Source organism: Dermacentor albipictus, chromosome 2, assembly GCF_038994185.2.
Source record: "Dermacentor albipictus isolate Rhodes 1998 colony chromosome 2, USDA_Dalb.pri_finalv2, whole genome shotgun sequence".
NCBI lineage: Eukaryota > Metazoa > Arthropoda > Arachnida > Ixodida > Ixodidae > Dermacentor > Dermacentor albipictus.
The window spans coordinates 110600105-110615938 of NC_091822.1; the positions used below are offsets into that span (position 1 = coordinate 110600105).

The following is a 15834-nucleotide window of genomic DNA, read 5'->3' on the forward strand; positions in this document are numbered from 1 at the left end:
GTCCTCATTTTCGGAGTCCTCCCTACGGCGTGCCTCATAATCAGAAAGTGGTTTTGGCACGTAAAACCCCATAATTTAATATATATATATATATATATGAGTACATGCGCAGTGATGGGGCAGAATTCGGGCTCCGAGTGCACGATGTGAATATCTACGGATACACTCAAATGTAGTACAACGGTCTTATGGAGTACACACGCTCTTCTTCGGCGTTCATTCGCGTAACAAACTGGAGGATCCGTGTGCATCTACGCGGTTTCTCCGAGTGCGCATTTTATCCTTAACGTCCGATCGGGCAGAGATGTATACGCACACGCAGCAACAACCAAGCGTTCCTCTTTGTGCACGCATCAGCCCGTGTATATACGCGCTGATGCAGCTTTCCGCAAGTTCTCCACAGGTACGCGGGCAATCCGGACAAAGAGAAAATGCAGCACGCATACTCTAACACGCACATGTCTTTTTTTTACGTCTACGGGCAAAACGATCACGCACTCAGTTTTGCCCTAAGCGCAGCATATCGCGCAAGATGCCAAGCTATTCCAACGCGCGCGCAAGCTCTCACGGGAGGGCAGGAGTTGGCGTCCTCCGGTTCGATACGTTCACTCTGTAATGATGAGAAAGCAAAGAAATAGTCGCTTCTTGCGTGCAGTGTTCGATGAGTCGTGTGTATATGCTATAGCTCACAAAAGACGGCGTGTACATAAAGCTTGCCCCATAGTGCGTCGCTATACGTGGCCGAGACACTTGGAAGGTCAAGTGTTTTGTTTGTTTGTTTGACTTTTCTTTTCATGCGAGATATGCGTCGGTGGCATGTGACGGGGCCATAAGGCGCCGATCGACGAACTGTGCCGCGAAGGTTTGGAAAAAACGGCAACAACGTAACCAGAGGATCGCTTTAGGGAGCACGCATGCTATACGCAGGATGCGAAGATATTTGCAGGTAAACGCAAAAGAAAAGTGAAGAAAGGAAATGAAACAGGAAAGTAAGAAAATCTCACAGTTTCGCCAGAACGGCGCGAAGCGATGAATGCCGTATATCAACATGTTAGGATATTACGCCATGTGTACGAGACTCGTGGCTCAGTGGCAGTATGAATTGAACGAAACGTAAGCTGACTCAGCAATAACGATATGTTGTGCCAGGAGCCGTTTGAATCCTGCCATCGGACAATTTGGTTTATGTTTACTAATTATGTGCCGACGTCTTCCTTAGCGATTTTACCACCACTTTTTCGCATCGGGTATTTCTCAGACCTCTTTTCTGGACCGATCCCGAAGGTAGGGCGCGGTCACGCCAATAAAATACCACCATTTTAAGGTTTGAGCTCCGTTATTGTTTCGCACATTGAATATTTAGGTGTGAGAAAATTTACGATACATGGCATCCGCTGCTGTCGGTGTTTTGTTTTCATTGTGTTTTGTTTCATTTCATTGTGGGCTGCCATTCTTACAATTCTGAGGAGTAATTTTGTCAAGAATGCAAAGGCCACGGTATGAGCAACATTAGTGATAGAATGGTGTGGCAACATACCCGCATACACCACATGTCGTATGGCATGGCGTGGCGTATAGCATACGTATAACAAAATATATACGGACCCTCACGGCGACGACGACGGCGACGGCAAGGTTTCGCTTGGAGTGTCCTTATATATCTGCTATCGCAATAAAAACACGGCGCTATGCAGACATGGTGCGCTCGTGCTCACACCCGCTTAGAGTGGTGATCTCGGAACGCTTGGCTTTCCTGTTTACGTTCACGTACGCGCGAGCTTACCGGCACCACTCACGCGATCTCACCCCTCAAAACTACTTTGCTTGGATGATGGCCCTCGAGATCGGGATCGACTATCTCGGAGGCCACGACACAAGCACGTGGAGTTTTCCACGGAAATTGCTACAACACTGCGGTCTTCCCAATCATACTGCTAGCGCTGAAATTATGGGTAGCGGACGGGTTTGCATATACTATATCATTCGTGCTTGTGGCTTCAGAATTTCTCCTTGCGTTATTTATTACGTTTTACTTTTGTAGCGTCGAATGTAGTCTTCGCTTTTACAACAGCTTCAAAAATTATGCATGCTATTCCATGTACACTCTCCATGTCCTGTTGCAGTGTTCTACTTTGGTCTTTAGATTTGTCCTGTTGCTCTCCTTTCCTTTTTCCTTTTTCCTCCCCTCCTTCCTATCTGCCATTTCTGTGTTGCTGTCGCCTCCCTTCAGAAGAGTAGGCAGGCGTTGTGCCCCTTCCGGTGGCAGTTGCCAGCCTGCTCCTCGCTTTCCCTTTCCTGTTACCTGTGTATATGTGTATATGTGTGCAAAACAAATCTCCGCTAGTTATGAAAGGCAACACTTCGTTTTTGTTCAGGCAGTTGTTCTTGTAAACTTGGAAGTCAGAGCTTGACTCACTGCAGTGCTACCTGTTATGCTGTTCTTCTGTTGAAGAATCCAGCTTTCAGAACGTTTCCTCATTACAAGCGTACACAAGGAAAATTACCGGCCTTGAACACAAATCCGGTGTTCCCTTTTATACTGGCGCGAAGTGTGCATCTCAACAGAAAGTATATCAAGGCTTGTCTAACCATAGTCTTTCGTTGTTGTTGTTTCAAAATATGGCTCGTACATACTATATAGGGGGATTGGCCACACTGGAGGTAATGAAAAAAGTGCACCCAACAATAGACAGTGAGGGCTGAAAAAGCAATCCATAAATAAAGTAATAATGAAACATTAGGCAACTCAAACATTGAAAATTTGCCACATCGCCGCTTGCCGAACGTTTTTGTCTTCCTCAGTCAGCGCGAGATATACCTGCGCGCCAATAACATTCGCACCGCGATGTGACCCAACCGCACATAGTCGCAGACAACTTTCTCTGTCGCAATTAATGGAGGGAAAGCTAACGGGGCGGAGCTTTTGCGCATGAATTGCTGCAACAAGTAGCGCAGCATATATCGTATTTATGTTGATGGCACAATTGTGCCATCAACAGAAGATATATCGCCGAATGATGATGATGATGATGATTATCATAATAATAAAACGGAAATCAAGCAAGTATTCCCTACATTTTATCCTTTTTGTATTATTGGTTCGGTTCTTTATGAGCAAAAACAACGAGAGTCCGCAGAAACCCTGAGCAATGTTGCTCCTCAAAGAAGACGAAACGCTCCGCCGAACAGGCGGACAGGGAGCAAGAAATCTCGCAGCGAACGTTTTCGCGCAGCCTGTATCGTATCCAAAATCCTGGTATATATAACGCGAGCGTGTGTCTCTCTCTCCTCAAACTTTCATTTCGTTTTTTCCCCGCAGCTTTTGTGCACGTATAACGATAAAGCTAAGCGCACACTCATACGCGTACCTTCCAGCGAGAACGACCCACATATCACGCGGGCTCGCTCACGCAACCCACATATATACCACATAGGTGCGCAGGCAGACGCGCCACGAACAATGGTTCGCAAAACTATACGTACGCTCGAAGCCGCGCCAACCGCGAACTGACTGAATGCGTGGCACGGGTGTCGGTGTCTGCACGTGTGTAAACGAGCCGGCTCTCGGCGTGTGCACGCACTTTCAAACAATGGCTCGGTGGATACCGAAAGGCGTGAAAAGAAAAAAGAAAGAAAAAGAACACCCACACCTCGCACCCGAGAATCGGCGCGCGTCACGCAATCCCCTGCACGTACGTGCAGCCAGCAGCACAACGTTGCGGGATCCGCTGAAAGGCTGTGAAATCTCGGGAAGCTTCGACGCACAGTTTGAAACTTTAACGCTCCTGAAACCTATAGTTGTATACTCTGCGAGCTACACTCGCTGATGCTTTAAAGTGAAAGCGCTACAGAGAGGTCTACGTTTTTCACTTGCATAGTACCCCCCCCCCCCCCCCCCACCCACCAAAAACAAAAAGAATATGTGTCGCCCTTACTGCTGCTCTGCTCTTCAAGATTTGCAGAAAAATTGCATTTTGTGGTCCCTATAATATAACGCTAGGCAGAAATATTTGCCTTGCTCGTCTATAAGAACAATTCAAAATTTGACTTCGTCAAGGCCTTATATATATATATATATATATATATATATATATATATATATATATATATATATATATATATATATATATATATATATATATATATATATATATATATATATATATATATTTTCCATATCGACACCCCCCCCCTTCCACTCAACCCCCCTCCCCTACCCCCAGCGAACATTGGAAACGAATCTCGAAGACCATGCATTTCCGTACGGCAGACGCCCTAAGTGACTTAGCTTCCATGTTTTTATCATCCACTGAAGAACGCAAGTTCGGAGTACCTTTTTTTTATTGCTTGACAGACCAACCCAGTAACAGAGTCAACTGCTACATTGAACGATGAAGACGTTCAGTTCGGTCTTTCAATAAAATTAGTGCAAGAACATAGCAAGGTTATCGCGGAAGCTGCTTTTTATGGTATTAAAGGGTATAATTAAAAGAAAAAAAGGAAGTATATATGTTTTAATAAAGCCGAAATTCACGTTTACCATGGTAGCCACGTCCCGTAAGCTTTCGTAGCCGACTGCACGTGCGCTATGCATATGCGTATGCACGTGTGCATGCCCTGGTACGTGCAATTTCTTTTTCTTTTTGATACTCGCGCACATAAGTCGGAGTTTAAATTTGTGCGGACCATTAATCGTGTTCTTTTTTGTTATATTAGTAACATAGTTTTAAAAAATACGCGTGGCATGTAGCAGAATTCCACTTTTTGAGCTTGATTACTTTAATAGACAGACATCATTTGCACAAAAATATTTCAGTTCCATGATTTCCTCCTTCCCAAATGCATGGAGCCAGCCGGACTAAGCCTGATAACTTTCCTGCATTTAACCTTTGTCGCGTATCTTTGTTTCTTGTGCAAACTAATGTTCTGCGGTCGAGGTCCAAGTATTCCTGCTTCCGAGAACGGTCTGACATCTCGGAATGTTTATAAGCGTTATTACGAGAAAGGGTGCGGCGGCATTTAAGCGTTTGCATTATACGAAACTTACGCCTGGTCTCTTGAACCACGCGAAATGACAGGCTTTCGCGACAAGCACTCCAGTTTGAACAATTTCATTGGTCATTATAACACGCATAGAACAAAAGAAGTAACAATGAAACGGTTTCATAACGCTTAACATGTTTCACGCGAATTTGCACGCTTACATGTCATTCTAGCGCGACTCTGGGCGTCAGTTGGTTAAGAGTGTAGGCTGAGACTACAGTGGGCAGAGGATATCGTGGAAAGCCGAAGGATGCATAGACGGTGGCGTAAAATGTGCTCTTACTACACTCGCGTCAAAGCCGCAAGAATTGCACGCGGCCATGTTGGCTATTTCGACGAGGAACGAACAGGCGTTCGATCAATGCGACGTCCAACGGCCCCAAGGACATTCAACGAAGTTGCCTAAAACTATAGGAAGAGTTCGGGTGGCAGACGAAGACGCAAGTCGGGGTCTAGGACGCTGCGCGCGGCCTGTGCACTTCGCCGAAAATGTAAATAAAGTTGAAAAACTTAGAAAAAAAAACAAAAGAAAAGAAGACCGGTCCGACCGTTCGCGCGCCGTTCTGCCAGGTACGCCAACTATGCAACAAAGATTACAACAACAGATCGCGCCTAAATAAGGTGTCCGTCGTACTTTACGTGAGAAAATGTGAAACAAAAGAAGTAATAATATGCGCGCTGATGCGAAGGCTAAAGAAAAAAAACTAATAAGTAATAAGGGATGGGAACAACAGGCCGGACAGTCGGGGGAAGCACACAACGCCCCGCGCGGTGCCCGCTTGGCTGTGCGCAACGCATGTAACGCAATCCTTCAGCGCCCCCTATAACAAGGGGTGGGCGTCGCAGAACGATCCATCGTTGGGGCGAGCGAAATTCGTCGCACTCGGAACGATGATGACGGATACGCGAGCTCGCGCACACGCCTGAGGGCTGACGGGCGGCTCGAGAGCCCCGACCATGGAAGGCAAGACTGTTGGCACGCCTATATTCCGAGCCTGGTTATAATTGAGACGTGACCGCGCGCCGGCGTAAGTGCAACGGACGCTGCAAGTATGCTGGGCGTGTAGTTCTTCTCATGTTTTTGTTTTGTTTTGTTTTCTTTCGTCTTCACGCGGATTACAGGTACATGTCCGAGGAAGCACTCGACAGAGTCCAGCGCAGGCCTGCTGCAGCGAAAGGAGAGGACCCTCACACGCAGCACAAGGGTTTGCAATTGCACCTTCTACGCCTCGGTCCCCTTGTAGTACACGGCGAACGAAAGTGCTTATCGAAGGCGATAAAAAGCGCTTCGGGGTGTCCAGCCGATTGCGCATAGTCACTGTATGTAGCCGGAGGCTCACTGCAGGGTGGAGAGTCGACCGACTGTTCGGCATTGAGGATGCATCACGCCGTCATGGCAGTGGTGGCCTTGGAGGTATACGATTAAGAAGAGCCTCGTCGTCTGAACCTTCTTTAGTTCCCCGCTTCGCTTCTGTGCGGGACTTACAAAGACAAGGGAAATAGAAATGTCCCGCAATCGAGCTCTCGTACGAACCTCCGCGCGCCGCTCCGGAGGCGTTGCTATTTTGAACGAGCAAGAAAGAAAGTAAGCTCAGCAGAAATCGCGAGACCTCTTATGTTCTCCCGTCGCACGCAGCACGACTGGCATCAAGTTCTCGGCGTCCTAATGCTAGAATAATGCATTTAAAAAATTTTTACTGGATACACATGAGCGTCGGACCAGTGCTTCTGTAATGGGGGTGCGCTGTAACCGTTATACGTGTGAAGCGACGCATTTATACTCTCTACTGCTGACTGATTTGAACAGAGTCGTGCGTTTGAACCTTCCGTCCAGTCCGTGGGCGACCATTGGCTAAAGACTACGAAGCTAGGGTAATGTTAATTTGGGTAGCGCGGCGCTAGTCGACGTTAGATGTGCGGACAACTGTGCGTTGCGGCGTCGTTACCTTTAAATGATTAACTTAATTATCATTTTTATTATTGATTACTTCCCCCAGTATCGGGAATTTCTTGCCTTTCTATTATTATTGCTTTTTTTGCGGTATAACAAGGATAAATGAAGAAGTAGAATCGCAATGTACGTCAGTGTATCTACGCAGCATGCGCATTTGTAGCAGAAACAGCATATCTGTACGTTGGCCGGAGGTCCTAACAAATTAACGCGATAGCGAACGCGTCGTCGCACTTCACATTATCTCGATGCACTTAGCATGTGTCAACCATTTCCTTAGCGCAGGTCTCAGGGTTTCCGAAACGGGCTCCTCGGACTCATGCGCGGCTGAATCTGCCGAAGCCCAGCCTACAAGATGAACGCTGACATCGTTAACCTCCCTGCCTTTCCGTCTTCCCTTCTCTCTCTCTCTCTCTCTCTCTCTCTCTCTCTCTCTCTCTCTCTGTCGAGCCAAGTATACAGAATGCGCTCGATACAAGCGGAATGTTCAAGAAAGCCGGAGGGCACCGCGAACGAGGGAAACATGAGAGAGAGAGAGATTGAACAAGCGAGCTAGCCTTTTCTCCTTCCCCTCAAGAACCACTTCTCTATCAAGCGAGAAGCATGCGACGAAAAATGCGCGAAAGAGGCGCACATGACGAGAGCCCGTCAGAGCGTGCGCGAATCCCCGCTCTCGCGACTACGAAATGGTTGGGAGAAAACAACACCGCAGCGGGCGTACGCCGGGTATGTAACGACCCGCAGAGGAATGACTCCATCAGGGGCCTCACTCGAAGTGTCCATCGCTGATGTCGGGAACTGTAATTACGGAATTATATCCTGCGCGTCTCCTTTCACACCTGCGTCTCGCTGTTTATCCTTGTGAGCACCTTGTAAGAAGGCGCCTCCAGACTGCCGCATAAGTGTACTCGGGTTCCCTCGGGCTGCACGGAATATAGGATGCGGATGGTTCAGGGGTAGTATTACGATAAGGGTAGGGTACAGAACTGAGCGAAAACAGAAAAAAGAAAGAAGAAAGAAACAAAGCAGCAAGCGATTAACGCAGTAATGTACCTATGCGACTGACCGCAGTATAAGGAGTTCGCAAAAATGCGTAAAGAAAAAAACGGAGATTAGCTCATCGAGAATAGGATATATAAAAGCACACCGAAGGGTCTCGTTTCAGTACACGAGGGGCGCCAGGAGGAGAACGCCACCCGATGCGCATGCGCAAGTGGGTTCAAGGTCATACGGCGGGTGCGCAGCGGCTGACCAGCAGTCGTCACCGCCTGCAGCGAGGCCGTAACGAACGCGACTCTTCCGATTTGCTTCGTCTGTTACACTCGACGGTGCCGGTGACAGCGAGCTCCTCGACATAACGTAAAGCCTTCTCTCGCTTCCCCTTCTCCCTTCCCTCAGTGTAGGGTAGCCAACCAGACTATTGACTGGTTAACATCCCTGCCTTCCTATATTATTCTCTCTCTCTCTCTCAATAAAGACGACAATAATCGTCGGGCGTTCACCAAAAATTACCGATAGCTAAGCGGCGCACACAATACCCGACATCGCGTCTGCATGGGTATATATATATATATATATATATATATATATATATATATATATATATATATATATATATATATATATATATATAGCACACAGTATGCAAGCTGCTCATGCATGCTACGTCACAACTTCCTGCGCTCCTATGATGATACGTTACAACTTCCGGCGCACTTTTGAGAATTGCATCGCGTTTCTCTGTGGTGCGAAATCGAAAGCAAGCACCGAGAAGGGCGCCGCATCCATCTCGGCCGCACGCACACAAACGATCGTCACCATGCGACGCGCGCGCGAGCGAGCTATAGCAGCAGGAAAAGAAATGGCCAGAAACGAGCCAAACGCAAAAGCCGCAGCGAGGTCGGGCCCGCAAAAGCCGCACAATCGCCTATTAGCGAACGAAGGTGTAGAAAGACTGCGCGCATAGAAAGAAAGAAAGCAAGAACGAAAGAGAAAAGAAAGAAAGGGCGATAGTATGTACTACAAGCGTCGAATCAGAGCCATAACAATAAAGCGGCAAGCGCAACATTTGTGCTTCCCGGCGTGCAGACACGCGTATATGGGCCTCGTCACCTTCGACGGATGCGTGCAACTCTGTTTACGCTATACGTGTTACTCACGCACTCCCACTCGAGAGATATATAGAGGCGAATGCGACGTTGTCCTCGTTTGACGAGTTCCTGCGGAACAACGCCTCAGGCCTCGCGCGAGTGCGTGTACCGCAGAGACAAAGGAAACGCGCCGCCGCGGCAACGCGCATTACGCACGCAAACACGACACGCCGCGCTTTCGCACATAGGCGCATATGCCTGCCTTAATGCACGCCCCACATTCGCGGGGGGTGGGGCCACCCACCGAAAGACAGGCACGCGCGCGTGTGTCTGGTGGCGCTCTTCTCACTTTCAACGCAGGCAGCAAAGGCCAACACGCGTACGCATTACACACACAACACACATACCCACTGCAGGCACACGCACGCGAAATACACCGTGTAGTAGCGTGTAGACATTAGCCGAATCGTAGCGGTCTTATATGTAAGCGTATACGCACGTAGTATCTTCGCCACGCATACACAATACAATACACCGTCTACAGTATATCAACATCAGACGAATCGTAGCACCCTTATATATGCGAGCGGCCCTCGAAGTACGTATAAGTATGGGCACACTCTGGGGCATGTCGTGGGTTGCGGTGGTTATGTTGCCCTCTCTCTCTCTCTCGACACTCCTTACAGAAGCGCGGAGCGGCGGCGGGTGTTGGGACATGCTGGCGAGCGACGTACGCCGCTGCGCTCTCTTTACAAGCCCGGCGTCCGGGGCGTCAATTGCCGACGGACAAAGTCACGAAGCGAGCTCCCACGCTACCCCGACGAAACCGGCCTGTTCCGGCGCAGGTGCCCGGCTTATGTGCATGCTCGCGGTGCACGCGATGCGGTTTTCCCCGAGTGCGCAGAGACCCAGCGTAGTCGGCGAGCGCCTTCAGTGCTCCTCGAAGGCAAGCTTCCCCGCAGATTCTTTCTTTTTTTTTTTTTCAGAGGGGGGGGGGGGGGCTGGGGGCAATCGCATTAACGCAAAGCTACCTTCTCGCACTGAAGAAGTGGTTGTTGCGTAATAATGTGCCCTGCCATTGTCAGTGAGTACGCGAAAGCCGCTAAAGCCATCCTGCCATGCATGCTTCCCCGCATGGCCCGCAAGTGTTGCAGAGCAGTAGAGGCCACTGAGTGCCCACGGTTCTCAATTGCCCATGGGCCTGTCTGCAGAAAAAAAAATAAAAGAGCTAATAATAATAACATAACAATAGCATTTATACTTCCCAAAATATTACGAGTGCAACCGGTAGCCTCCCTTGAAAAGAGATATAATGGGTCAAAAACGCGCTTTCCTTTGAGATATTCTTGTTTTGTTTTGCTTACTGCTTCCCGCCAATTTCCGCTAACTTAGCTGTCGAACATACACGCCATAAATGCTTACTGCCAACTATCAGCAGCCGATCTTTAAGCCCACAGCGCGCAAGCACCAGCATGCTTTAATTCTTTCTCTTCTTATCCTGATTCCTTCTCTTTTTTATCTTCTTTCTCTTTCTGCCGTACCGTCGCATTTCGGTTCAACCTCTCTAGCTTGAAAGCTAGCGACGAGCGTTCTACACACTCATCATCACGCACACTTTACAGAGTGTCGAAGAACTCGGTAGGGGCACCCGTAGGCTCTAAGACGTAGCCCGAAAGGGGGCACTTTTGGCATGCTTTCGGAAGACCCTGTAAGCCACTTCGCATCTCATTGCACTTGCACTTAGCTAATGCGGTGTTCTTGCTTCCTCACCATGTCGGGCTTTCGCACGGTTTACAGTGCACGTGTATACGGCAAAACCACCACTCCCACAGAACTTCCGTAAAACTGACCTATATAACATAAGCTCTTTCCTCCTCTCGCACGGTATCTCTCTCTCGCCCACAAGCGCCTCTCCACTGCCGCGTACAGTGTGGTCATTAACGTCGCCACCACCGGCACTTTCGTTACGAGGTGAGGCCGTAAAAAAACTACGGGCCACCAACGTGTGGACCAATAAAAGCGCGCCTCGCAGACAGCTACGAGCTGCTGTCCAAACTTTTTTTTTTCATTCTTCCTGGAAGAAGAGACGACCAGCTAGCTATAACCACGACCTGGCGCGCGCGTGTAGTAGTAGAGGAGAGGCTACAGGAAGCCCAGGCTGGAGCCAGGCCCACACATGTCGCTGCCTGCCTTCCACCAGCCTGGGTGGCTCGCCTCGTAAAATAACAATAAAAAAGAAGAACGCGCGCAAGCGCCATGCTCACGCATGCACGCAACTCATGAACACACACACATGCGCACATATTTACGGCTGAGCGACCGAGTGAACACGACCATAAAACGCTTCTGCCTGTGGCGAGACGAGCGGTAGCTCACCTCCTGCCCTCCCCCCCCCCCCCTCCCTCCCCTTCCCACCTCTTTCCTCCTTGTCATTAACTTGAACACAAAGAGTTAAAATGCGTGCCGGCCGGGCAGGGCGCGCGAAGAAAGAAAAGCGCCTCAGTTCTTATAGCTGCATGCGGGTTCCGCTGCGCGCTGTCGCCGGAGTGGCCTGTCACGCGATGCCGCAGTTTCGCGTTGTTTTTTGGGACGTCCCGTTAATTGGAGTTATACGGCGCGTTCTGGCGCGGAGCGTGCGATGTAACGTTGCGCTGGTTTCGCGCGGTGTGCGCCAAGGCCGCGATTGCGTCATGCCGCACACATATGATGACGGCAAGTGGCGCGGCATGCGTGTGTGTGAGCTTTCGTGTCACACGATGTATGCAGCCTTTGTAATAAGAAGGCGCAATACGTTTTTCCATATTTTTGCGCTTACAACAAATCGGAAGCTGCACGCACTATTTCCTTTGGTTTCATTTGGAGGCATTAGCACTAGACAAAATAAACAAATAGAGTAAAGGAGGCAACCCATGAATCAAAGGCCCTTATAGCTGGACCTTGTAGTTCTGTGCTGCATTCTAGTTTAAAGCTATACCACACGAGAATTGGGAAAATGCACGCGTGTAAAGATGGGACTCTACCTACACGCAAGGGTGCCGGTGCGCGTGACATCACCTTTGAGTCACCAACAACCGGTATAGCGCCGTAGAGCCAGAGCACTTGCCCGCTCGCCTCCACGCTTCGGTTATTTCGCACACCCGTCGTGGTTGCTCAGTGGCTATGGTGCTGGGCTGCTGCGCACGAAGTCGCCGGATCGAATTCTGGCCACGGCGACCGCATTTCGACGGGGGCGAAAACACCCGTGTACTTCGATTTAGGTGCACGTTAGGGGACCCCAGGCGGTCCAAATTTCCGGAGTACCCCACTATACAGCGTTCCCCATAATCAAATCGTGCTTTTGGCACGCAGAACACCATAATTTTTTTCCCCCTCGCAAGAGCGAAGCGTCGGGCCGGCGCGAGTTCTTTTCAGACGTCGAAACAACGAGGAGTAGTGACCCTACCGGACTGGATATGCGATCGAGCCTGGCCAGGATTCCACAATGAAGGACGTGGCGACCTTACCCCCGTTAATACGTGACAGAGAGAGAGGGGGGAGAGAGAGAGAGAAGGAAAGGCAGGAAGGTTAACCAGACTGAGTCCAGTTTGCTACCCTACACGTGGGGAGGGGAGTGGGATGTAATAAGTACCAAGGAGAACAACGCGTTGCACGGTATGGTATACCCACGCGTCTCGAACTTAGCGGAGGCGCCCCCCATCGGTGCGATCCGTGAACTGTAAGGCCACGTGTCGTGCAGCCTCGCTACCTCGCATGACAGCGTGTTTATCGCTGCTGCATTGTGCGTTTGCCCATCCGCGGACGCGCGATGCAGTGTATAATCGCCGGCGCTGACACACACACGCGCACGGCACCCAGCCAAAAATACACGCGCTGCGCATGGACAGAAGAGCAGTGTCATCGCCTCTACTTCGTCAACGCTTTTCGCCAGCCGTTTCAATTGTTCACTTATAATATGCCTACACACTTCGTGTTTTCACCGCTAAGCGTGAGTCAGCAGCTAGTGCAGTGAGACGAACACATAAAATTAAGCACGCACGCACACATATACACACAAGCAGACAAAAGAAAAGAACACGAAGACATAAGGAGAGAGGATTGAGTAAAACAAGAAAAGGTTCCGGACCTACTGCGCGAGGAACAGGAAAAAAGTGAGGAAACTGTCATATCGGACGCGTAAACAATCCCGCCAGTGGCCTTGCCCCACTTTGATTGTCCGCGACGCATCGCTGTGCGGCGCGCGAAAGAAAGATGGGAGACAATATAGCGCTGGAAGAAAGGAGTCGTCCGAAGAAAGGGACGAGTTTGGATCTTATGCGCGCCTGCGAATAGAGAGAGAGAGAGAGGAGGCGTGTATAGCCGAGCCATCGGCGTGGAGAGCGCCTTATCAATCTGCCAAGTCGCTCGCCAAGATGATCAAGAGCTCTTGCTTGTGCGCTGCGTATATCGGCGAGGCTGATGAGCCGCCGCGGGAACATGCGAGGACGGCCTCTCCACCGCACGTTGCACTTTATTGGACCGCACGGCCGCGCGCGTCGTGTATATATAAAACACACGTCGACAGCTCGTGGACAGCGCGGGCTGTCGACGTACCATTGTGTGCGGAGACGGATCGCCCCGCGTGAAAAAAAAGGCCGCCTCGGGGCTTTGCAAAAAATGCACACGCTGCTGCTGTAGATTCGCGGCGCCTGCGCGGCCATAATAATGCCTGCCTGCCTCCCTCCTTCTCTTTTTCTTTGTACACGCGACCCTTTCCCTCTTCTTTTTGTTTTGAATTGTTGTTCTCGCGCGTCCTTTGTCGTCTTACCGTTCGATTGCTCGAAAGTTGAGTAGGCGTGGTGCTGTGCACGCAACTATACATAATAGGGAACATCGTACGTGACAGCCCATACGGGGAGGAGGGGAGAGCAGAGAAAGAGAGAAAGAGAGATGAGTCCCAATATTTCAGGAAGTTGTGCCCGGTACTGCATCGGTCCTTGTAGCCACGTGATGCAAAAAGAATAGCCGGTGCTCTAAATTATAAAATGTAAATAACAGAGAGAACAGGTTGTCACCCTCGTTATAGGGAATCGGCATGCTGTGCACACTGTAGAGAGCACTGTGCACGCGACTGCATAAGGAGCACTATATATCATAGCCGACGGCGTGTAGACAGAGGACAGAAGAGACAGGTTGCAATACTTCAGAAGAAATCGATGCTTTCCGAGCGCATATCTATAGGACGTGGACAACAGGTTATACACACACGTCGATTATGCAGCACCAACTACATTGGCCCAGCACTCAAGCCGTAGGAAAACGTATACTATACGCGACTTGGTCAGCGACATTATTAATTAGCTTACCTAAAAGTGATCGCACCAAACTACAAAGCCAGTATAAACAATAAAATTAGGGATATTGCGCTGCTATTCATTCCAGAGAGTAATGAAATTCGCTCCCTGAAAAGGGGGGTACCCTAACGCCGGTTCCTCAGGACCATTAATAAAGTTCTTTGTCTGTCTGTCGCTTTCAATCTTTCCGGTAGAAGCGTAGCTTAATATTTATTTATTTATTTATTTATTTATTTATTTATTTATTTATTTATTTGGGGGGAGGGCGCAGGTTTCGAGGGGGGGGGGGGGGTCGTGCAGGTGGCAGGAATGCGGAATTCATGCTTTGGGGAAGCGAGAGTGCCGCAGCCTGCGAACAGTGGTGTTTTGCAGAATAGCCAGCTTGCAAGACTCACGCTAAATGCGCATTCCATATATATATTACCCACCAAGTAAATTCCACAAGTGTAGCGTGCCAACTGGCAGACAAATTTTGTCCCCCCCCCCCCCCCTCGACGTTTTTTCATTCACTGACCAATCTACTAACGCGGGAAGTCTCTCGCAATCCTGCTTATCAGGCCCAAAAGAAATTCAACGAAATTCCCTAACAATAATGTTCTTGGAAGGTTTTGTGTTAGCGGACGGACTTGGGGAAGTTCCACTGCCTATCCGCAAGTCATAGCGGTTTCACAAACAATGAACCACAGCGTTTGGGTTCTTTCGTCTCCTAATCTATAGCTCCTTATTAGGGAGTTAAAGAAGTAGTGTGCGCAAGCGGCTTTGCGTTTGCGAGAATCCACCCTACGCGTGGGTTCATTCTTTTTTTTTTTTACTCTTTCGTTTTACACGCACGGACGATAGTGTCGCCGAACACTTAGTCGTCTATTTCTAAACCTCCCTACTACCGTCACGTCCGAATGAGAACGACACCATTTTTCTTTTTCGCGCACCGTACATGTTACAGCCGCTCTCTAAACAGTACAGTGGAGTGAAGGGACGTGGGCGGGGGGATATGGGAGGGCACGTTATCGAAAGTGACAACATAATCCCCACGCGGCTGCAAATTATGCGGAAGCCGGCGCGAGGCAGCTGCCGCTTCCGCTCTGTCGGTGTTATAATAACTGCGCGCATAAATTACGCGCCGCGCACGGCGGTACGCATGCATGCGCGTCGCGGATCGCTATGAAAGCGCAGCGCGTTCTGCTGCTCGCTCTGCCGACACTGCATACTTATGTGAACAGCAATGCCGCGTCGCGCCGCCGCTGCATACATTATAACGAAGGCACATAACTCAAAGTTGCAGTGGAGGCAACACTGTACACAAACAGCAGCGACCACGGACTTCGAGGAGGGGGAAGGGGTGCTGCTATTGAAAGAGTGAGACAGCGGAGCTGGCTGCTGCAACCTGCGCCTCTCAGCAACAGCAGCAGCAGCATGCATG

The 15834-nt window shown here is 49.6% G+C and overlaps 1 protein-coding gene across 2 annotated transcripts in view; it reads right to left on the bottom strand.

Annotated features, from left to right (window-relative positions):
* Positions 1-15834, bottom strand: part of LOC139056038 (T-box transcription factor TBX2-like) — a 72241-nt gene that overhangs the window by 33258 nt on the left and 23149 nt on the right. The window lies entirely within an intron of this gene.